The 25,342-nt window shown below is 47.4% G+C and overlaps 1 protein-coding gene across 2 annotated transcripts in view; it reads right to left on the bottom strand.

Moving 5' to 3' along the window:
* GOLM1 (golgi membrane protein 1) overlaps window positions 1–25,342 on the bottom strand; it is a 356,993-nt gene that overhangs the window by 4,949 nt on the left and 326,702 nt on the right. The gene's annotated exons all lie outside the window — the stretch shown is intronic.

Genomic DNA, 25,342 nt, shown 5'->3' with positions numbered 1-25,342 from the left:
GACCCCTCCACGTGCTATGTACTCCCGTAAACCAAAAGCATGCCCTGTGGCAACACTGGTCCCAACCTGCCCATAAAGTATTGTCTGGTCCTAAGATCCTCTGCAACTGTGGGCAAGAGAGCACTGAATTATCGATGTCTCTTCTTTGAAGGCCTTGATCTGCTGAGGGACAGATGACGACCTAGGAAATTAAGGGATGAGAATAGGGATCGGCTCTGTGGCTTGTGACCTCAATGGGGTGCAATTGACCTATTGACGCGTTCATGCCTTCTCTTGGAATGAGAGCAGTCTGATGGGGTCATATCCCGCTCTGCTTTTTTAGGTTTGCATTTGGACTTGGGCTTACAGGAAGACTTCAAGCGGGGAAGTGGAGCAGTCACAGAAACTATCCCAGGACCGGAAGCTAACTTGTGCACTGGCAAAGGAGTGGGATCTGCTTAATTTATGCTTGCTCTATGTGACATACAATTTTGCTTCCCAGCTTTGGATTGCCTTTGAATGCAGTAGGACGCACATGTCACATGACTGAGTTGTGTCCTGAACCGAGGCAAGGCACCAAAGGCACACATGATGTAGATCCGTGACTGACATTCGCATACTGGAGTTGCTGCTTGGCTTGAAGAACAAGTTACTTACCTTCGGTAACGCTTTTTCTGGTGGATACAGTATCTGCCTGTGGATTCCTCACCTTGTGAATATCCCCTGCGCCAGCACTCCACAGAACCTTTTTCCCCAGCTCTCTACGCCGACGTGGACGACGTCATATTGCATCGGCTCCGCTCGCGACTCCGTATGACGTCACCGGAGCCATAAGAGAGCCACGTCAGTTCCACCCATTTTTTCCGTGCCCCCGAGGCGCACAGGTGGACCAACGACAGATTCAAAGTATACACAGTATACAATATACCATCAAATATACATAGAACATATACAAAAGGAAAGCTAAATAAAACAAGCATTTCCTACCAATGTACCAGAAAGCATAACATCTCATACAAGACAACTTTTAAGGTATACAAAGGTGGACAACGGGGAGGCGGGTGGGCCAGTGAGGAATCCACAGGCAGATACTGTATCCACCAGAAAAAGCGTTACCAAAAGGTAAGTAACTTGTTCTTCTGATGGATACATCTGCCAGTGGATTCCTCACCTTGTGAATAGATTCCCACAGCAGTGCCCACTCCCGGAGGAGGGTGTCCACCTTCCTATACCAGAAAGTCTTGCAAGACAAAGCGCGCAAAGTGGCCCTCCCTCCTCATCTCAGAGTCCAAGCCATAATGCTTTGCGAAAGTATGGAGGGATGCCCAAGTCGCAGCTTTACAAATATCTGCCACAGGAACACCCCTGGCCAAAGCAGATGTAGATGATTTAGCTCTAGTTGAATGAGCCCTAATACCCTCAGGAGGAACCTTACCAGCCAGGGCATAGCAGATCTTGATGGCAAGGATGATCCATCTCGATAAAGTGCGCTTGTGCACCGCTCTTCCTTTAGAATGACCAACATAACCCACGAAGAGCTGATCGTCCAGACGAAAGTCCTTCGTTCTGTCCAAGTAAAAGCCCACAGCTCTCTTTGGGTCCAGGCAACAAAGTCTTTCCTCCTCTTTGGAGGGATGAGGAGGAGGATAAAAACCAGGGAGAGTAATAGACTGCCCCAAATGAAACGGAGTAACTACTTTAGGCAAGAAAGCAGCCCTGGACCTGAGTACCATCCTTTCAGCATGTAATGTTGAAAAGGGGGTTTAGAACTAAGAGCTTGAAGCTCACTCACCCTCCTTGCCGAGGTTATGGCTATAAGAAAGACAGTCTTAAAGGACAACAGCCTCAGAGGACAGCTATGAAGAGGCTCAAACGGGACCCCATCAGAAAAGGTAAGACAAGATTAAGGTCCCACTGTGGTATTACAAAAGGAGTAAGAGGAAACTTGTTTGTAAGGCCCTTGATAAACCTTAGTACAATCGGAGATTTAAATAATGGCGGTTGATCAGGAAGACATAGAAAAGCCGATAAGGCCGAAAGATAGCCCTTGACCGTGGCCACAGTACAGCCCTGCTGAGCCAAGGAAAGAGCAAACTGAAGCACATCAGAAAGATGGGCTTTTAAAGGGTCAATGGATCTCTCTCCACACCATTTAACAAACTTAGACCACCTATACGAGTAAATGGACTTGGTGGAGTGTCGCCTGGCCGATAAAAAAACATCCACCACACCTGGCGGGAGAGAGAAGGAATTCAGGTTGCCCCGTTCAATCTCCAGGCATGAAGGTGTAAGCTCTGGAGGTGGGGTGTAGAACCTGCCCCTCCGACTGCGAGAGGAGGTCTGCCCTCAGAGGGAGACGGAGCGGAGGGCACAGGGAGAGGTGGAGAAGATCTGTATACCACACCCTTCTTGGCCAATCCGGGGCGACCAAAATAACTTGGGCCCGGTTTTGGCGAATCTTCCTCAGAACCAGAGGAATCAAGGGTATGGAAGAAAACACGTAAAGGAGTCGTGAGCCCCAACTCAACTGAAACGCGTCCCCCAACGCCCCCTGCATCGGAAACTGGAGACTGCAGAATGACTGGCAGTGCGCGTTCTCGCGGGTGGCGAACAGGTCCACCCGAGGGGTTCCCCACATACGAAAGACGTAACGAACCACCTCCGGATGGAGCCTCCACTCGTGGTCGGCAGTCAACTGCCGACAGACTGTCCGCACGTACGTTCAGCACCCCGGCCAGATAATTTGCCATCAGAAAAATGTGATGGTCCTGAGCCCAGGACCAAAGACGCAGGGCCTCTCTGCAGAGACAATGCGACCCCACTCCTCCCTGCTTGTTGACATACCACATCGCGGTAGTGTTGTCCGTCAGGACTTGAACAGACTGACCGCGAAGGGAAGGGAGAAAGGCCTTGAGTGCCAACCGAATCGCCCGCAATTCCAGAAGGTGGATGTGAAGCAACCTTTCCTCTGGAGACCAAAGACCCTTGATCTCCAGATCCCCCAGATGAGCGCCCCACCGTTATCACTGTGGCCACCGATGGAGGTAGATGGAAGGGCTTTCCTTGAGACAGATTCCCCTCCACGCTCCACCAAGATAGATCCGCTGCAGCTTCTCTGGAGATTCTGACTGACTCTCTAAGATCTCCATTGTGCTGATACCACTGCCTGCGGAGGCACCACTGGAGGGCCCTCATGTGCCAGCGTGCATGGTTGACCAACACGATGCAGGAAGCGAACAGACCGAGCAGACGAAGGACCTTCAGAACTGGAACAACCGCTCCATTGTGGAATAAAGGGATCATCTCCTGAATGTCGAGAATTCTTTGAGGAGGAGGAAATGCTCGACACACAGTAGTGTCCAGTACCGCCCCTATGAACAGGTTGTGTTGAGAGGGCACCAGGTGAGATTTGGGCACATTGATCGAAAAACCCAAGCCGAATAACAGCTGAGATGTTACCTGCAGATGATGCTGCACCATCTCTGGGGACTCTGCCTTCAGAAGCCAGTCGTCCAGGTAGGGGAAAACCGGAATCCCCGACCTCCTGAGATGGGCAGCCACTACCGCCATCACCTTCGTGAAGACTCGAGGTGCGGTAGTAAGACCAAACGGGAGAACCGCAAACTGGTAATGTTGCGACCCAACCGTAAAACGGAGATACGTCCAATGCGACTTCAGGATTGGGACATGGAAGTACGCGGCCTGCAAGTCGATCGACACCATCCAGTCTCCTTGCTGCAACACTTGAAGAACCTGCGCAAGGGTCAGCATCTTGAAATTCTCCTGTTTCAGGTAAAAGTTCAAGACTCTGAGGTCCAGTATCGGACGCAATCTGCCGTCCTTCTTGGGAATCAGGAAATACCGGGAGTAGCATCCCTGACCCCTTTCCTGCTCTGGAACCACCTCTATCGCACCCTTTTGAAGCAAAGCTAGCACCTCCTTCTGCAGAAGAAGTAGATGGTCCTCTGAGCAGTAACCCTGGCAAGGAGGGTAAGGGGGAGGAAACTCCCGAAAGGGAAGGGCGTACCCAGTCTCCACGAGGTTTAAAACCCAAAGGTCGGTTGTAACAGATTTCCAACCTCGCAGAAAGTGGGACACCCGACCCCCCACAGGTTTCACATGATCTAGGATGGGGGATCTAGGGCTGCTTCCCTGAAGCTTCATTGGGAGCACAGGAGGCAGAAGATGAAGATGGGTTGCGGCCAGAACCTCTCCGTCCTCTGTCTTCCTCTATAGGACCTATAGAGGGGATTCTGCTGCTGCTGAGGCTGCCGGAAGGAGCGAAATGAAGATCTCCCAAAGCCTTTGAATTTCTTAAGCCCAAATCCTTTAGCAGGAGCCTACAGACCTAAAGATTTCGCCATCACCCTGCTCTCTTTAAATCTGTGCAAGGCGGAATCAGCCTCTTCACCAAAAAGTGTCTGTCCGTCAAAGGGCAAATCCACCAAGGTGGCCTGAACATCCGTAGAGAAGCCAGACGAACGAAGCCACGCTTGCCTCCTAGTGGCTATAGATGACCCCATTAACCTAACCACAGAATCAGCCGTATCAAGCCCGGATGAATTACCAGCCTTGCAGCAGCCTGAGTGTCAGTGACCACTTCCATAAAAGACGCCTTATCACCTTCTGGCAACTTAGGGGCTAAAGATTTCACTGAGTCCATAAGAGCATGAACGTAGCGCCCTAGTAAGCAGGTGGCATTAGTGGACTTAAGCGCCATGCTCCCTGAAGAAAAGGTCTTTTTAGCCGCCTGGTCCGCCTTCTTAGACTCCCTATCCGCAGGAGTCTGAGGAAAAGCTCCTGAAGCATGCTTCGAGCAGGACGCCTGTACCTCCAGACTTTCCGGAGAAGGGTGGGAAGAAAGAAAACCTGGATCCCCAGGAGCCACCCTATATCTTCTTGCCACCTGTCTGGAGACTGCCGGCGAAGAGAGTGGCTTACGCCAGACGTCCATAACTGGCTCCCAAATAGCCTCATTAAAAGGCAACAAAGGCTCACTGGTCGAGGTAGGCGAATGTAACACCTCCGTCAGAAGGTTAGGTTTATACTCAGCAGAGGGCAACTGCAAGTCCAGCAACTCTGCGGCCTTCTTTATTACATGATGGTAAGGAGCCAGTTCCTGCGGTGGAGAGGATCTAGTGGAAGAATGCTCCCACTCCGGAGTTGTATCGAGACCACTAGCCTCTTGAATCCTCTCAAAGTCATCAGAAGAAGTATCCACCTCACCTTCTTCCACCTCTTCCCTATAACGCTCCTCCTCCAAGACTCTCAGGGCCTCTCCCTTGATCGGATCTGAGGAACCGGCGCCGGCGGCGCTGGACGCGGAGCCGAGGGAGTCGGCAACGGCGTCGAGGAAGGCTACGAAGAAGGTCGATCCAATCGAAGCAGAGATGGATCCCCAGACGGCGCCTGAAACTGCCACGAAGGCGCCATCGGCAGAAAGGGCATAAACGGGGCCTGAGCATAATGCTGCGGCACTCCCAGAGTGTAAGCCATAGGACCCACGGGACCAGTAGGTGCGCCGGATGGGAAGGCAGCCCGTTGGAAAATCCCATACATAGCATTTAAAAAATGCGTCTAATCCGCACCCGGATTCGGGAACTGCGGATAAGGGATTAATCCCGGATCCGGCTGAGGAGTACCTGGTACCGGAGCCGTAGTGTCCTCAACAGGCGCCACAGGATCATCCGGCTCTGGAGGAGGCTCTTTTTCCTGTTCTTGCTCGGCCTCAGAAGCCGAAGACTCCACTGGAACCGGTGACTGCGCCAGTGACTGCGCCGGGGACCGCGCCGGAGTCCGCTTCGGCGAAGGAGATCTCTCTGGAGACTTCCTAGGAGATGGAGAAGGAGACACATCCTTACTTCGACGTCGAGGCGAAGTCGATCTCGACGCCTTTCTCTTCGAAGACCTGCGCCGAGAGGAATGCTTCCTTTTCTTATGGTGTTTCTTCGACTTCGCAGAATGCGAAGTCGACGACTCCGGTCTCGAGCTCTCCTTCTTCCTACCTCTCTTCTCCTTCTTAGCCTTGGCCATGAAGAGCTTCGCCTCCCTTTCCTTCAAGGCCTTGGGATTCATCCTTCTGCAGCTGGAACAATCCTCCACGTCGTGGTCAGAAGAAAGGCACCACAAACAATCTTCATGGGGGTCTGTCATCGACATGTGGCCCCCACATTCCCTACAAGGTTTGAAACCCAACTTCCTAGTCGAAGACATGGCAATTTTTTTCAACAGTAACACACAACACAACTACAAAGTAGCAGGAGAGTGCTGGAAAACCATTGCGCGTAGACGGCGCGGAAAAAAGGGAACTGACATCATCACGCCGACGTGGCTCTCCTATGGCTCCGGTGACGTCATACGGAGTCGCGAGCGGAGCCGATGCATTATGACATCGTCCACGTCGGCGTAGAGAGCTGGGGAAAAAAGTTCAGTGGAATGCTGGCGCAGGGGATATTCACAAGGTGAGGAATCCACTGGCAGATGTATCCATCAGAATCATGTTTTTGGTGAGGACATAATTCCCTAGCATACCTTGAAAAAGTTTGGAATCATTGGAAAACAGGCAAAGTCAGGAGTTTAGCTCTGGATCTACGTCAGAAGGCAAGTAAAGCAAGGAACAGTCATTGGTGCACATGGGTGCGCTTAGAGAGGCTCCGCTTCATCACTTCTGGATTGGTATGGAGCAAACACGGAGCTGCACAATTCCAACTAGTGATGTGCATAAGCACTGCTAGAAAACAATCTCCAGGTCCAGTATAGTGCCTATGGGATTTTTGAAGGTGAAGAATCTGTGGCTAGAAGCATATATCAGAATGTGATAATATTCGATTTTTTGTCACTGGTGGGTCTTTTAGAGTTACTTTTGCTTTTAACTTCAGCCTTAACATAGGAACCCTATGGTCTGCACCTTGTTCCGGGGGTGAAAGCCCAGCACATGGAAAACCATCCTGGATCAAGTGTTCTGTAGTATAAAGCCTTGTACGCATTGCCTTCTCTCTGATCAGCTTGTGATGTCGTTGTGCTCCCACTTTTAGTCGCCATCTTCAGATTATTTTCTTTTTCTCCCTCTCTCTCTCTCTCTCATCTTGGCGGAGGAGGGTGGGTTTGCATGTGAATCTACAAATTCTTCAAGCTGCAAAACTACACGAACAGGTAAGAAACTATGTTTTGCAGCGTTAATCTTTTCTGAATTCACATGCTGTGTACTGAGTTTATAGCAGTTTTTACTACAGTGGTGGTTGGGTTGAAGATGAGCATTGATTAGCGAAGAGACCTTGTAATGTCTGTAAGAAAGTGGGTTTCTGTTGCAGTTACCCCCCCCCCCCTTTTGCCTAATAGCTGATGCACTTTTCCTTGTTGTGCCCTGGGCTCCTGCCAATCAGGTGCCCAGGGCCTGTGTTCCTTCCCTAAAAACTGCCTAACAGCCAAAACCCAAATTGGCAAACCCTGGCCACATGTCAGCCCCTGGTAAATGGTACCCTAGGTACCCAGGGCCTTGTGACCAGGAAAGGCCTCTAAGGGCTGCAGCACTCATTGTGCCACCCTTAGAGGCCCTGTACCCTAACACACACACACTGCTCTTGCAGGCTGAGTGTCTGGATACAAGACAAAACAGAGAGTCGACATGGTACACATCCCTGTGTGCCATGCCCACAACCTACACTGCCATGGCATACATCAGCCACCCCTCTAGCTGGGTGCCCTATGCCAGTGGTATGGGCACAGAGGCAGGAGCCCTGTGCCCCTACAGTACCCAGGTTCATTCCTGGGTCCTGTAAGTGCAGTGCTGCCAGCTAAGAGTATATGGTGCTGGGAGCTTGTCAAACACGAACTCCACAGCACCATAATGGCCGCACTGAAGACTGAGAAGTTTGGTATCAAACTGCTCAGCACATTAAATCCACACTGATGCCAGTGTGTGATGTAATGTACAACGCACCACAGAGGGCATCTTAGAGAGGCCCCCTGAAACCTAAACCTTCAATCCACGTCTGTTCTGAGGCTGCCTAGGCTGCCACACAGCAGACATGTTGCTGGACCCCTGGGTAGGAGAGCCCCTGCTCTCCTGGGTCTGCAACAATGCACATCCTGGGCGAGGTGCAAAATCTCCTCCCCCAGGATGGGCAGGGGGAAGCTTCAAAGGCATTCCGCCTCTGTGAGCTTCCCCAGGCCACTGCAACCCCCCACTCTGGCGGGAAGCTTGGCTGGAAACCCCAAATAAGGACAGGGGGATGTGCCAGCCTGCCAACCCCACCCCTCAGGTGGGGGAGGCGAGGTGAAGCACATCTCCGGGTTCTCGCCATCTTGAAGATGGGAAGCCCTGCCCAATCAGGACTAGGCTCCTGCCCCCCTCCCGCAGGAGAGAGGCAGGATAGGGGGTGTACCCACCCCAGGACAGGGACCCATTGGCCCCTGCCCTTCACCTACCTGTAACGCCCCTAAATCTAGTATTAAGGGGCACCCTGAACCTTCCTTCCCCAGATTCCAGATTCAAAACTACAAAGAAGAGCCAGAAGAAAGACCTGCCCTGCAGCTGCTAAAAAGAGGAAGACACCAACTGCTTTGGCCCCAGCCCTACCGGCCTGTCGACCCTCGAACCTGCTCCAACCCGGCATCTCTTGTGGCCAGCAACCTCACCAACCCCGGAGGACCTGGCTACCTTTTGGCTCTAAGTCCCTGGGACTCCCATGAGTAGAAGCTCTACTCAAAACCTACCTCTAATCCCTGGCAGCAGCACGGAACCGCGAACCCAGCACACTCTGCACCAGCCAAGCCTGGCCAGTGCCGGAGTGAACAAAGACCCTGAGGACGACCCCACAGCGACTGTGACCAGAGTCCGGCACCCAAGGACCTCCCTCGACACTCCTGAAGAAGCCTGCAGCCTCAGAACAAGGTGCCCCCCCCTACCGCGATCAACAGAGGGTAAGATTTCCCGACACCAAAAGGCACCCCTGCACGCGGCGGCCTGCGGCCCCCTGTGCCCAATCCCGGGGTACCTACCTAACCTCCAACTACCCAACTTACCTCTCGAAGTGGTGGTGGCACCTGAAGAGTCCTTGTCCCCGAGCTTGCAGTCTTTTTCTAAACCGGAGATATCCCATTGAAATCAATTGAGCGCCCGAAGTCTCAAAAGCACTCTGCACCCAGCCGCCCGAGTGGCCGTGGCAGTGAAAACTCTACACCTACCTACTTCCCCACTTGCCCTGAGTAACTGACCAGGAGCCTAGCTCCCACAGCCGCGTGGCTTGCCAGTCAGCAGCCACCACCAAGGCCCCCCCTATCCCTCATAGGATAACATTGGGCCTAACCCTCTGCACCCGGCCGCCCTAGAGCCGCTGAGGGTTAACCAACTGTACCTACCTGACCCTGGGGGACCCCTGAGTCTATGCCCAGAACCTCAACTCTGCCAATCGAGTACTTACCCTTAAACTGCAAACTCCATTTTCCTCATAGGGTAACATTGACTGGCTTTTTCTTGAAATTTCTTCTAAGTGTGGACTTTTCAAATCTTAAAATATTCACCAAAAATCATCCGAGTAACAAAAACGAAATTACTCACCTGCTCTTAGGTGAGCTCCCAGTGCTGGATCTTGGTGCCCAGCACTGACTCTGAAAAATACTTACAACTGTACTTACCCTTAACTAAATTTTCTTCCATAGGAAACCATTGACTGTTTTTCTGTGAAATTTCTTCTAAGTGTCGATTTTTGCAATCTTTAAATATTCTTCAAAAATCGTATAATATCTGAAAACGTAATTACTTACCTGTTTTGGATAAAGGTCCCAGTACTGAGTCTAGGCACCCAGTACTGGATTACAAAAGTAACTAGAACATTCTGTATCTGCAACTTGAATTTTCTTCCGTAGGGAATCATTGACTGTTTTCCTTGAAATATTTTCTAAGTGTCAACTTTTAAAATAGCTAAATATTGTTTAAAACTCATTACAGTACTTAAGTCGACTTTCATCACTTGATTCTGAGTACTGACCCAGGACTGAATCTAGGATCCAGTCCTGGAATTCCAAAAGTAATCTAAAAAGTAATCTGTTACAAATAACTTGAATTTATCATTGAGCTCAATGCATTGTTGTGTTTAAAATAGAGTTGCCTATTGCAACCACTTGTAACTGTTTACAAAAGCCAATTGCATATTGCAAAAGTATTTATATAAAACATCTCATTCTGAGAAAGTATATTTTAATTCCAATTGTTGGTTCTAAAATAAAACAATCATATATTTTTTATATATAAACCATTGGCCTAGAGTTCAGTTATTGAGTGTGTGAGACCATTTGCTGACTGAGTGTGTACAACAAATGCTTTACACTGTCCTCTGATACTGCCTTACTGCTCGACCAAGCTACCACTTTAGAGAGTAAGGTTATATCTAACTTTAGCCTCTGTCAAACCCTTGGGGACTGTGGGCTCTGTACACCCTGTACCTATTAAGGAACAGTATATACAGAGCCACTTTCTCACAATGTCCACATAGTGCTTTGTGAATGTGTGCACTGATGACCATGTTGCTGCCATGCAAATGTCTTGAAGCAGAGTTTCAGCTAAGAAAGATAGTAGCTCCCTTCTGAGTGTGCACCAGGATTTCTTTGTAGTGTTACAACTGCCTGTTTGAGGCATAATTGGATTGTTTGTGCAATCCAGTTTGCAATTGAGTTCTTGGTTACTGGTCTTCCTAGAAAACTGTCCGCAAACGACACAAAGAGTTGCTTTGTTTTCCTCTGAGTCTTTGTCCTCTCTATGCAATACATCACTGCTCACCTTGCATCTATGATGTTTAATGTTCTTTTTGCGTGCGTCTTTGGTTTCTGAAATTTGGTATCTGAATACACTGACAGATTTCGAATTGTGAGATCACTTTTGGCAAGAACGGAGGGTCTGTCCTCATACAATCCTGTCATTGTGTACTTGAAAGTACGGTTCCTGTAATGCGAGTGCTTGCAACTCACTAACTCTGCGTTGTGAAGTAATGGCCACTAAAAACAGTCTTAGAGTGGGCATCTGTAAAGAGGTTTCATGGAATGGTTCGAAGGGTACTTTAATTGATTGTGTGAGCACTAAATTTAAATTCCATGTAGGAACAGGTACCTTTTTGGCGGTGCAATTCTTTTTGCTCCTTCCAAGAACCGTTTGAAGACTGGTGACATGAAAAAGCTTCTTCCAATGTAGGCTCTAGCTTATGCCACTACTGCTGCCAAATGCATCTTCAGCGATTAATAGATTAGTCTACACTCTAACAGGTGTGTTAAGTATCTTAAAACTGTCTTTTCCTTATATATTCTTTTCAAGAATCCTTCTTTTCTGCACCACAGCGAGCAGCGATTTGTTTCTCAGCTCTGAGAACCACGTCTGTCTTGCACTCTGTGGTACAATCAGTATTAGTCATGCAGCCGCTCCTTCAGTTGCTGATAAGCTTGTAGAGTAGTGGTATTGGTGGGGAAAGCATATGAAATATTTCCCAGACCTGTTTAGACAGTGCATTCCCCAAGTGATCGGTGGAATTGTTGACATTTTGCGTTCTGGGAAGTTGTGAAGAGGATCGGTTTCTGGTGTTCCCCTTTCGTGAAAAATCTTTGAGATCACGGTTTGGTTCAGTTCCCACTTGTGAGAGCGTGAAGCTGGTATGCTTAGTTTGTCTACTTTTCCTGGCGGCACCTGAATCCACACTGAATGTGCTCCAGAGAGCGCAGAATGCAGCTGCGCGGATGCTCACGGGTACAGCCAAAAGCTCTTCAGCTCGGCCTGCCTTGAAGGCCTTACATTGGCTACCAATTAGAGCGCGCATTAAATTCAAATCTCTTTGTATAGTGTTTAAAGCTTTACAAGGATCGGGCCCTCCCATTCTTAGAGATCTGGTTCGCTCTTATAAACCTAGTCGAGCTCTTCGCTCTGAAGTTGGGAATTTGGTACTGATACCCAGAGCAAAAAAGGTGAAAACGGGTGGACGTCGGTTTTCGATTAATGCGGGTCTACTTTGGAACGCGTTACCGATCGCTCTGCGTAAAGAACCCAACCTGGTAAAATTTCGCAAAGTATTGAAGACCTACCTCTTCCCACTGTAGGTCCCTCTTGGTGTTCTGGGGTAGTAGCTTAGTGTATGGCTTAGCGCTGGGACGCTCAAGGGCAGCCATGCGCTTTAGAAATCTTTTTTCATTTCATTTTTTTTCATTCATTTCTGTATTGTCTTTGCCCGGCAGGTGGATCGTTACCATCTGCATTTCTCTTTGGATGGCCAAGACCCAGATTTCTTGTGCTAGTTTTTATAGTGGCATTGACTGGGTCCCTCCTTGTTTGTTTATATAAAACATGGTAGTTGTATTATCGGCTTGGATCAATATGGAATTCTCCCAGAGCTCTTTCTGAAAGGTTTTTAAGGTTAGTAATACAGTCCTCAGTTCTAGGAAGTTGATGTGCTGTACTGCATCCAGGTACTTCCAGACCCCCCCCCCCCCCGACCTTGAGGTTGCTTGTTTGCACCAGTCATCCTTTCTGCGAGGCATCAGTTGTTATGGGCACTGTAGGAGTTGGCTGTGTAAAGTTTTTTCCTTGTAGTATATACGCTCTGTTCCACCACACCATTTCTTCCTCTATGTTCTGTGTGACAACCAATAGATCTTCCCAACTCCCTGTTGATTGTGACCATTGATGCGGCAACCATTCCTGAAATGATATCATGTGAAGCCTTGTGATCGGTATTAATGGGATGCAAGAGGCCATCATTCCCATCAGCTTCCCCACCATCCTTCCCATCAGAGCTTGCCCCTTCCGGTAGAGTTGTGTCTCCTTCACAAGCGTCATTATTCTCTGCTCGTTTGGGAAGGTTTTCCAGTATACAGCATTTAATCTTGCAACCATTAAGATCTTTTCCTGTTCTGGTTAGGACTTTTCTATGTGAATTGAGAATCCTAGTTGAAATAGTGTTCTCACCTGTTGCAAGTGCCGTTTGCATTTTTCGTATGAATTTGCTCTTAGCAGCCAGTCATCCAGGTAGGGATACACGTGTATTCCCTGTCACTGTAGGTGTGCTGCTAGGTACTTTGTGAATACTCTTGGTGCCAATTCTATCGCAAAAGCCAATACTTAGAATTTGTGGGATTACTCCCAGTAGTGTGGTGATTTTAAACTTTTGAGTTCTTATGAATTTGTTTAGGAATCTGAGGTCTAGAATTGGTCTAGGAGACCCATACCATTGGAATCAAGAAGTATGTTAAGAAGCTTCCCTTGTTTCTTTCCAGTACTGGCACTAACTCTATAGCCCCTTTTGTCCTCAACTTTCTTGAGTAGGAGGGCTGTCTCCTTTCTTGAATGTACCTATTTCTTTGGGGCCTTGCTTGGAGGTACCTTGATTAGTTATTTGCACTATCCAAACTGTATTAGTTTTAACACCCACTTGTCTGTGGTGATATTCTTCCATACTTTGAGAAATCTTGTTTTTTGCCTCCTACTGGTGCTGAGTGTAGGTGTTCTTGTGCTTGCATCTTTGCTGTTTCCCTTTTGGGGGTTTATCTGGTTGCCTCTTGTGAATTGTGTAAAGCCACTTGTCTACTGCCCTACTTTCCCCCCCTTATAGTTGTCCTCTTCTGCACAGATGTCTGCGAAATGACCGCTTGCCCTGCTGGTAATTCCAGCTGTGGGTTTGCTGCGGTTGTCCTGACTGTTGACCTCCCTGAAATGACTGCTGGTATGATTGACGGGATCTTGATGATTGGAAGGATACCCTTCCTGTCAGTCTTCTTGATGAAAATGATCATCTGAGAATGTTGCCTCTGAACTGCAGCGTTCCCATTGATTTTGCTGTCTTTTTTCAATTGGTTCAGGGTGTCCTCCACTACACTCCCTAAACAGCAGTTGTCCAATGAGGTGCATTCAGTAAATTGGTTTGCACCTCTGGTTTGAACCCGGAGATTCTTAGCCAGGCGTGGCACCTCTCTGTGATCCCTATCATCATTTGTCTTTCTGGTGTTTCAGCCACATCCAATGCCAATTTCAGACGAGGTGTTGGCAATTATTTTACCATCTTCTACCAAGTGAGATGCCCCCCCCCCCCTTGATATTGTTCCGTCAGGTGTTTAGTCAGCTCATCTATCTCCTCCTAATGCTGGTAAGCATGGCGATTTAGCAGTGCGCTGGAGTTAGCTATTTGCCACTGCATCTCTGGGCTCCTTTCCACTTTTCGTCCCATGAGGTCCAGTGTTTGCTCTCCTTATCTGGATACGGTCCTGAGGTGTTTGGGGCACTGGTTCTTTTCCTGACCATAGATGATATTATTGAGTCTGCCGGAATGGTTCCCTTTATGTAGTTAGGGTCTTTGGAAGAATGTCTGTATTTCTTCTCAGCCCTAGGTGCTGAGAAGAAGGTGCCTTACATGTAGCTGGTTTGTTGAAGACCGCTTACCAATACCATCAGGTGGTGATGGCCTTGAAGGGTATGTGCCTACCACTTCGATTGGTGAATCTGTTTCTGGGTCTTGCCATTCAAATTCCTGGTACTCTGAAGCCTCAGAGTCCTGTTAAACCTGTTCCTCCCATTCCTCCTTGAGGAATTCCTTTTCTTGAGGCTCAGGGGTTTCAGGAGGCTCTAGTTCCTCGAGGTCTTTGTTCTTCTACTCTTTTAAAGTTGCGACTTGATTGGGATATGGTATTTAAGAATTTAGTCGAAAGTCCTTTTTCCTTTGTAGGATAATAGCCATTTCCGCCTTGAGTCTTCTGTCTCTGGGTGTTGGCTGTTGAGATCTTAGTGATTTTGTTTTGCCGACGACTCCTTAAACGACAATGTGCTTGCCGAACCATGTCGTTCCAACTTATACCACTCCTGTTTCGATGTCGAAGTGTCCTGTCCTTGACCGTCCTTCGAGGTCTTGGATCTTTCAGGGGTCTCTACCACTGCGGTGTCGTCCTTGAAGGATCTGAGGGGGGTTCTCTCTTTGGACTTGCTAGCAGTTCCGAGTGTTTCAACGCAGTCTTCGAGGTCTTAGCCTCAGATTTCCAGGTTTTGAACACCGGTTTTAAGGTCGCTTAGTCCCTTACCACAGTTTTCAACATCTTCTTGGTCCTTTGGTCAGCGTCTACAATCTGAACTTCGGCCTCAGCTTCCTCTACTGGACCTTCGGCGACGTTCTCCTCCTCGGCGCTAGACAGGCTCGAATCTCAAAGAGATGTTGTCATATGTTGACTCTGCATGGGATGGTGGGCCATTCTCTGCCGCTGTTGTTACTCTGAGTCTGCTGGACAAATACTGCGTGTTACAATCTTCGCTGCAATGGTCCACTGGCAGGCAGGGTTGCAGACTGGGTGTAGGTCCTCCTTTGCAAATTTATGATGGCAATTCTTTCAAAACTGGAATGGTGTCTTCTCCATCACCAAGTACAGGTAGCCCGTTGCATGCACATTTTCAGCGTAGTCGATGAAAATACATCGTTCTGCTCCCAGAACTTCTCTAGTATCTTTCTTCGATCACTCCTCTTCGGTGTAATTTATATGCTTCTTCTCTGAATTTTCAGTAACTTTCTTCAAGTTGTTGGAGAACATCCTGCATACATCCAGACCCAAAGGCGAAAAAAGAATCTGAAGATGATGACCAAAGGTCGGAGCTTCCGGAGGAAGCACGACGATCTCACAAGGTACACCAAATGAAGGTATGTTGACGCCCACCCACAACAACCACAAAAATAGTAGAAGGACAAAAAGTTGGAGACAATTCCAGACCCAACCACTAGATGGCGGAATAATGCACAGCATGTGAATCCAGAAAAGCTTCATGCAGTAAAACACTTCGGCCCCGATTCACAGAACTAACTTAAGACAAAATCCTAAACTTACTACCATTTTGGTATTCACAGAAGGCACTTACTCATTTTGGTATTCACAGAAGGCACTTACTCATTTCGGTATTCACAGAAATTAGGAGTCCTAACTTTAGGACTCCTAAATGCCTTCTGTGAATACCGAAAGTCTTAAAATTAGGATTTTTCTCAATTTAGTAGTCCTAAGTCTAAATTTAGGACTACTAAATTGAGAAAAATCCTAATTTTAAGACTTTCGGTATTCACAGAAGGCATTTAGGAGTCCTAAAGTTAGGAGTCCTAAACTTAGGACTACTAAATTGAGAAAAATCCTAATTTTAAGACTTTCGGTATTCACAGAAGGCATTTAGGAGTCCTAAAGTTAGGAGTCCTAACTATACTACTACTAAACTGAGAAAAATCCTAATTTTAAGACTTTCGGTATTCACAGAAGGCATTTAGGAGTCCTAAAGTTAGGACTCCTAACTTCTGTGAATACCGAAATGAGTAAGTGCCTTCTGTGAATACCAAAATGGTAGTAAGTTTAGGATTTTGTCTTAAGTTAGTTCTGTGAATCGGGCCCTTCTATTCTACTCAGTTTTGATCAACCTCAGCTCTTCCCTTGAAAGTTTTGGGGTGATCCGTCCAGCGGGCGAAGAGAAAAAAGGGCGGTCCCAAAATGTAAAATCTCCATGTATTTTCCATATACTTCTGTAAAACAGGTCATAGCAAAAACTGCTGAATGGTATTCCACCAAATTCGACAGGATTTTAGATCATGGTCCACAATTTTTGTTTTTGTGATTTGGTGTTAATCCGTTCAGTAGCTTTTTAGATATTAAGGGTAAAAAATAATTGCATATTTTGGCAGTTGGGATCAACAGAGTCCCGCTAGCGTCAGTCTCGACGAATCACAGGATCCATTTTTTATTTTGCACTCTTGCAAAATCCAAAATGGATGCTGTGATTTGTCAAGAGGCCCTTTTTCAAATACAACAAACTGAAAAAAGATACCAGTAGATTCAGTCACGAGAGGATATATCCATATATCAGAGAAGACTACAAACCTCAACAAGAAGTGACCACAGATGATGATTCGTCTGATACTGGTTCCAATAGCTCAGGGTCCAACCACGGGAGAAGTCCCAGATATCCGAATATGAGGAACAACTATAGACACCCGAATCAACAAGGACCAAGAGGATGGGGAAATTTCCAAGGATCAACTGTGTATCCTCCGCAATTCTTCGGACCACCCCCATTCCCACATCCTCAAGGGACATACCCACCATGGCAGTATCCGCCTCAAGAATACTCCTATTTCCTCGCCTCCCTGATTGAGGCTATAGGTCTGACGGATATGTGGCGCTGGCTACATCCGGAGCGGCGAGAGTACTAATTTTTTTCTGGGGCCCACAGGGTATATTCCAGACTGGATTATATCTTTATGGCCCGGCATCTGCTGACTAGGGGGGATTTGGCGGAGTATAAAGCGAGGGGATTATCGGATCATTCCCCCCTTGTGGTAACGTTGGGACATCGGCCGCGAGGACAGGGACACTGGCGAGTATCGGCGTGGGACCTGCAGAGCTCGAAGGTATTGCAGGGCATACGAGCGGATGTTAAAGTCTGCCTAGCCGAAAATGAGGGCGCCGTGTCGTCGCCGGTGACCTTTTGGGAAGCCATAAAGGTGGTCATGAGGGGTAGGGTCCAGGATAGGATTGCGGAAGAGAACAGGGAGAGGCGGAGGGAGCTGCAGACCCTGGAGAGTCACGTGCTTCAACTGGAAAGGGAGTATCTCGTGGGTAAGGAAAGGGAGACGCTGCGCCGGTTGCTTGATGCACAATGGCAGTATAGAGATCTTGCCACGGGAGAAGCCAAAAAACAGGCGTTGGCGACGCTCCATCGTCTCTACGATTACGGAGATAAGTCAGGCAAGCTGCTCGCATGGTTAAGTAGAAAAGAGAGGGATGCGCGCTGGGTAGAGCAGGTGAGAGATGCGCGGGGAGACCTGGTGCGTTGTAATGCTCAGATTTCGGCAGCCTTCGCGGTGCACTTTCAGGCATTTTATGCAGCACGGGACTTGGGCTCGCAGGAGGACGCGCTGCGATACATGGCGGATCTAGACCTACCGGTGCTCGCGGACGGGGACCTCCAGGGCCTGGAGGCTCCCCTCACGCTGGATGAGGTTAAAAAGGCGCTGACCAAGCTACGGCTGGGGAAAGCGCCGGGCCCAAACGGGTTCCCAGCGGAGTTCTTTAAAAAAACAGCGGACCTTCTGGCTCGCCATATGCTGGCCTTATTTGAGGGGGCGCGTAAGGAGGGGAGCCTCCCCCCGGATATGCGTTTGGCCACGATCGTCCCGCTCTTCAAGGAGGGAAAGCCACCGGAGGAGTGCACCTCGTATCGTCCTATATCCCTACTTAATACGGAAGTGAAGTTACTGGCGACGGTACTGGCCCTCCGACTGCGGGCGGTGCTTCCGGGGTTGGTCCACTTGGATCAGACGGGCTTCCTCCCTAATAGGGCGACGAGACTGAATTTGCGGAGATCGCATAACTGGCTTCAGGCGGTGAGCGGCAGGCAGGATCCCCATTGGTTTCTCTCCCTGGACGCAGAGAAGGCGTTCGACGCGGTGGTCTTCCGCCAGTGGGTGAGACTACTGTATACGGAACCGAGGGCACGAGTAAGGGTGAATGGGGTCACCTCGGAGGACTTCCCTATTGGAAGGGGCACGCGGCAGGGATGCCCGCTGTCCCCCCTGCTCTTCACGCTGACAATAGAGGTACTGGCGGCGCGGGTCAGACAACACCCGGGGATTAGGGGTTTTCGGAGGGGCCCTTTAGACGAAATGGAGGAAAAAATATCCCTCTATGCGGATGATGTCCTTCTCTACGTTACCCGCCCTATCACGACGATCCCGGTAATCTTTTCAGAGCTCGAGCGGTATGGTACCCGATCGGGCTATAGGGTCAACTGGCACAAGTCGGTGTTGTACGATCCGGAAGGGCGGGAGGAATGGCCGTGTCTTCCAGACAGGCTCCAGACAACGACTGAGGGGTTTCAATATCTTGGGGTGTTCGCAACGCTTGACCGAAGTGTCTCATATGGTAAGAACGTCGGTAGGGTCCTGAATAACTTTGTGGAGGACGCACCTAGATGGCGTCGGCTGCCGCTTACACTACTAGGGCGCGCAGCCATGTTTAAAATGAGGACGTTGCCCAGGTTTCTTTACGCGTTCCAAAACGATTACTACCCTGTTCCTAGGCGGGTCTTTCGAGAGATTGACTCGGAAGTCTGTGGCTTCCTATGGCTGGGCAGGCAACCCAGGGTGGCGCTGAAGACCCTGCAACGGCACCAGTACAGCGGGGATATCTCGCTTCCCAACGTTGAGGCTTACTATTGGGCGGAACACCTGGTATCCATTAATGACTGGTTTCATGCCCCTACCATGCACCCGACATTTGCCCTAGAGAGGTCGGTCATGGGCGCCCACTCCTATAATTACTACCTTTACGGTGGCAAGAGGACGGGACGATTGCTGCCGGCCACCAAAATTACCCTGGCGATCTGGAAAAGGGCGACCCGGGAGATTGGATGGGACAGGAAGCTAAGTAGACAGACCCCCCTGTGGCACTGTTCGTGGTTGCCGGAGCTGAATAAGTTAAGAGGGTTCACACGCTGGGACACCATTGGGATCTCGACGTTGGGGGACGTGCTTGTGCGGGGGGAACTGAAATCCTTCTCGGTGCTTCGAAGGGACTTTGGCCTACTCCCCACGCAGTTTTACAAATATGCACAGCTGAGGCATGCCTGGAAGGCGGAGGGGTTGCGGGCTGCTTCCCTCCCGGAATATGCGCCACTAGAGGGACGCCTACTGCAGGAACACGTGGTGGACAAGGCGGTGTCCCTCACGTATCGGACCCTCATGAACAACATGCCAGACACTATGGGGGCGCTTAGGGCGACTTGGGAGGCAGACGTGGGTGAGATGGATGATGTAGATTGGGATATAGTTCTCATGCACCCACGAGACGTGGCGATAAAGTCCCGGCTGAGGCTGATCCAATTTAATATCCTGCACAGGACATATTTCGACCGACTCAGACTGTACAAAATGGGAAGGGTGGGGGACACGTCGTGTCTACGCTGCGGAAGGGAAGGAGGGAATTTTTATCATACGCTCTGGCTGTGCCCACGGATTCAGGGGTACTGGCAAGGGATCCTGGAGGAATTGGGGAAGGTGCTAGGGGTGCCACTACAGGCAGATCCCAAGTTGGTGCTACTGGGCATGACAAATGACGTGGATCTTGCCCGCCCGCTGTTGACCTTCTTGGTGCTGGCCCTGGTGGTGGCGAAGAGGGACGTAGCGAAATACTGGGGAGCGCCCACGCCGCCCCGACTGGAGGAGTGGTCTTGACCTATATATGGCGGCGGAAAGGGTTACGTACAAGGCGCGAGGCTGCCCCAGGAAATTCCGCAGGGTATGGTCCCGATGGAGGAAATATCATGGCCTGGAGGGGGGTCTCTAGATGGAGGGATGAGAGGGGGGTCCTGCACGGTTCACGGAAGGTGTGATAAGCCCTGGGGCATGGGCGGTGATGTACACTAAGGCCGAGGGTGCACTCCACGGACCGATTATTGACTGGGCTCCTTGTGTGAAGTGGGAGGGGGGGATGGCCGGGGGGCAACGAGGGTGTGTTGACCAGTGATGACCTGTTTGTAAAAAAAAAAAAGAAAAAAAAAAAAAAGAATACTCCTATTTCGACCAAGCTCCTTTTTAAGGAACACGCCAAGGAAGAAACAGAGGAAGGAATCGGAGAGGCAACAACGTCCATTGGACACCCAGAGAAGAAGAACAGGCGAAAGTATCAACCAGGAGCATGACGAAGGCATCAACAAGCAAGAAATGAACCTGGTAGTGAATCTTACTGATGAACCCTTAACAGCAGCACAGGTTTCAGTCCTAAAAAAAGGACTAGGTTTTGTGCCAACAGCAAATATGGATAGTTTCTTACTATTTAAAGAAATACAAGAATTTATGAGGAGACTGAAACTACAAGTCTTTTTCAAAGACAAAGAACCAAGAGAAACACAAGAGGGGGACACTGGTTTAAAACTAAAATCCACCTTCATACCACCGGATATTACTCTTCCCATAGAGCTGCTCACCTTTGAGAAGGAGGTAATGAAAGATTTGGAGAACCTCCATCCAACCACCAATCAGGTTTTCCAGAACATAACCAAAAATGAAAAACAAGCGATACGAGAACTCAATGGTAATCAGAACCTGGTGATAAAACCTGCTGACAAAGGAGGAGCCATAGTTATACAATCAAAAGATCAGTATGACAATGAATGTGAACGTCTACTCCAAGATCCTAGAAATTACAAAATCCTGGATCATGATCCAACAGAAAGGGTGAAAATAAAGATTATGAGCATGGTAGAAGAAGCACTTGCTCATGGATGGATAACGAAAAAAGAAGGAGACTTCCTTATTCAAGAGTCACCTAGAACACCTTATCTATACACTCTCCCAAAAATACATAAAAAATTAAAAGATCCTCCGGGTCGTCCTATAGTATCTGGTATAGGTTCTATCCTAGAACCAGTTTCGAAATTCGCAGATGCATATTTGAGACCCATGGTTCAAAAAACATCAACGTACCTGAGAGACACCAAAGACGTTCTTGTGCTATTAGAAGATCTTCCTTTTGATCCCAAACACCAACTGCTAATAAGTAGTGATGTTGAAAGTTATGTATACCAGTCTACCGCATACAGAGACTCTAAACATCATTGAGGAAGTCCTCTTTGATACTGATTGGGCGTATCAAACACCTAGAAACATCATCATGGAATGCTGCAATCTAGCATTGAGAGAGAACTTCTTTAAGTACAATGATACCATCTACCTTCAGAAGCACGGGACCAGCATGGGGAGCACCTTCGCTCCCAGCATAGCTGGTCTCTATGTGCATCATCTGGAAACAACAAAGATTTTACATCCTAACAACCCTTTCCATGACCACATCAGTATCTGGAAAAGATACATAGATGACATACTGATCATCTGGGACGGCGATGAAGATACCGCTAATCGATTCATGACTTGGCTTAACTACCAAGACGAATTTCTTAACTTCACCAGTACAATCTCCAACAATGAGTTGATCTTTCTTGATCTGAATATATCACCTAAAGATGGGAGACTTTTGACTACAACCCACTTCAAAACCACAGCAAAAAATTGTCTTCTACTATATCAGAGTTTTCATCCCAAACACCTGCGAGATAATCTTCCTTATGGACAATTTTTGCGTCTAAGACGCAATTGTACTGAAGTCGAAGATTTCAAAATTCAATCAGAGGATCTCAAAGTCAAACTTGCAAAAAGACAGTACCCAAAACGGATCATTGACAAAGCATATAAAAGAGCGCTCAACAATTGCAGAGAAAGCCTTCTAGAACCTGCTACACAAAAACCCAATGAAAATCGAACGTTCTGCATCACTACATATAACACTAATTCCAACAGAATTACCAAAATTGTGAACAAGCATTGGCGTATCCTGAATAGTGGAGGACTTAACCTCCCGAAACCCATTTTTGCTCACAGAAGAGGAAAAAGTATTCGCGACATGCTTGTCCACACAAGACCAAGCCATAATGAATCTACAGGCCAATCAACAGCTATGGCAAAAATTCAAGGACACCATCCATGTGGAAGATGCAAAGTCTGCTCTCTTACCAGCAAGAGTATAAGTATTACCTTTCTTGACGGTACCAAATGGGAGCAGAGAAAATTCACCACCTGTAACAGCAACAATGTTGTGTATCTTATCACATGTCCCTGTCAACTAGAATATATAGGGATGACTACGCGAAGCGTAAAAACAAGAATTGGAGAACATAAAAGCAACATCAGGTGCAAAAGAGGTGCTACAAAAATGGCAGCACACTTCATTGACTTTGCCCACACACCAGAAGACATATCATGGACAGTCATTGAACAAGTACCAAATGAAAAGTATCTCTTTGAGAAAGAGCAAAGATGGGTACACCGCCTAAAGACCAATATCACAGGCCTAAATGACGATATTCCGTGGAGCCAGTTGTAACTACAAAAAGAAAACCTTTTTGAGATATAGAACTAATCGCTCCCATTTTTTGAATTTTCCAGAATTTCTATTCATTCATTTATTAATTTTTATTTTTTAATTTTTTTCAGTTATTTTTCAATCATTTTCTGCTTATTACCTTCAAATGATCTTTGCCGATGCAGGTGGTCCACCATTCATGAAAAAACACGAAATGAAATATGTGGCATTTCTGAACCAATTAATCATTTATTTACTAATCCCCATAACGGTTCGTTTTTCACTAGGACCTGATTCCATATGCTGTTTTCACCAATTATGGAAAACGACAAAAACGATAAAAAAGAAAAAAGATAAATGAGAAATGATATATGCAGTTTTCCACAGACTGATCCTGTCCACAACCCCCCTTTTCCTCGTGTACTAACCCAGGTGGAAATGAAAAGTGAAATATCACTCATGAACTTATATTCCTTTGAGAACGACAGCGTCTCATTGTTCCTCGAAATCCTTCGGTGACGAACCAGGAAGTGATATATGAACTACTTCACTGATCCGTTCCGGGCGGCCATTTTTTAAGTCTCTTACGTTCTAGTGGCAATATTTGGTGAATTTACTTTGCAACGTTGTTCCATCTCTTTTTTTCGTTTTATTAAATTCATTATTATATATATTTCTCAGACTAAGAAAAGACCCGTTTTTTGGACACCCACTATTTTACAAATAATGATGTGTTCAAAACTTTCATTTCTATTCCTTTTTTTCACCAACCAGGAAGCAAATTACTGAGTCCTCGACAAGCCCATTCCGGGCGGCCATTTTCCAAAGCCTTTTACGCTCTAGTCATACCTGACCCTTTCTTTCCCGCTTGCTCTCTGCCAATAAAAGCACCGATACACACTTCCGTGTTGACATCCACGGATCAACACGGAGGTACATGGAAGCGAGGAATGATCCTGAAAATCGTAAGTTGAGACTTGGCCAAGTCTTTAAACCAGGTCAGGGTGCCTGCTAGCTCGCCGATTGTCGGCGGCCCTTTTTCATTAACTAATACGATGTTTACCATCCCGCAGTGACTAAACCAGGCGCCCTCCCCTCCAGTGTGTGCTCGTGAAGCCTGAACATTACGCCTAACTAAAGTATGTACATGATGAATTTATATATAGCGAATGACTGTGGGCCATCACGCCTATTTAATATATGTAGCTAGTGAGTTTACACAGCAAAATACTTCAATGTTTTGTGTTGTCCCCTGACATCCATTTTTTGTCGTAATTTTGTCATAAATATATGTATAGTTTGTGTTTTGTGTCTAACTACCTTTCCATTTCTACAAGAATTGGGTTATGAGTAAAAATACCTTACCCACGTTGATATAGAATGAAAAATATATATTTAGAAAAATATATCACGTAAACAAAATGAATTCTAAATCAGATGAACCTGAAGTATGGTGATGTGTTAAATCCAACAGCGATAAACTCTTTTGTATTGTTGTTCTTTCTCTTTTACAGATACCAATTTGGTCTTATATCACTGGGGTCATTGTACCCTTGTTCACAGATCTATAAAACTTTTAAAGGTCTGGTGCATCAGAATAATAGGCATACAAACCATATTACTAATTCTATTGAGTGCAATAGGGATTAATTGTTGGTCCTGATGAGTAAAGCAGTGGGGACTGCTTACGAAACATGTTGACTCAGTAGGCAGCCACGAATTTGTGACACTTCCTACACTCTTCCCCATTTTTAACGCTCCCAGCTAGAGAACTGAATAAAATAGTTTTTTCTACTAGCCAGGGTCCTTTTAATCTTTATATCTTACACAAAACCCTAACACTCACATCCCTTCACCACACATAGCCTATCTATTCATAACAACAGTGCTCCCACGTATTCGTAGGTAGTAGCACGCCCCGCCCCGTAGAGGGACGGGAAGACCCCCATGATGAAGCATGACACTATGGGATTCATAGTGTGTGAGGGGCATTTTAAAAACACATAGTGCTTTCCGTGACACCTCATGGATCACTCAATTTCACCTCACTTACCATCACTTAAAATTAAAAATTATTAAATATTATTAAATTTCACTTTTTTGATAGGGTAGAACCACTTTTGTTTATTACATATCATATAGGAAGTAGGTTCTATCCCAGTACCTCTTCACTCCCTCCGATAAATTTTTGCCTTTTTCAAGTGAGCCTTCATGCTCTTGCAAGAGCCTCTCACAAGTCTCGTGAGAATGAGTGCTCAGATTGGCTCGCAGTTGGAATGTTAGAAATGAAATGGCAGCCATTGCTGTTGACTGAAAATTTGGAGGTGTGGAAATAAAGTAAAAAAGCTGTGAAAGGGGGCACCAGAAAGGCATGCTTTCCCCTAGATTTGGAGAGGAGGTGTTTATGGGATAACTACTGTCAAGATAATAAACATATATTGTGTTTAACTAATTTTTATAATCT

This window comes from Triturus cristatus, chromosome 2_1 (assembly GCF_964204655.1).
Source record: "Triturus cristatus chromosome 2_1, aTriCri1.1, whole genome shotgun sequence".
In the NCBI taxonomy this organism is placed as follows: domain Eukaryota; kingdom Metazoa; phylum Chordata; class Amphibia; order Caudata; family Salamandridae; genus Triturus; species Triturus cristatus.
This window is presented reverse-complemented; position numbering and strand designations above follow the sequence as displayed.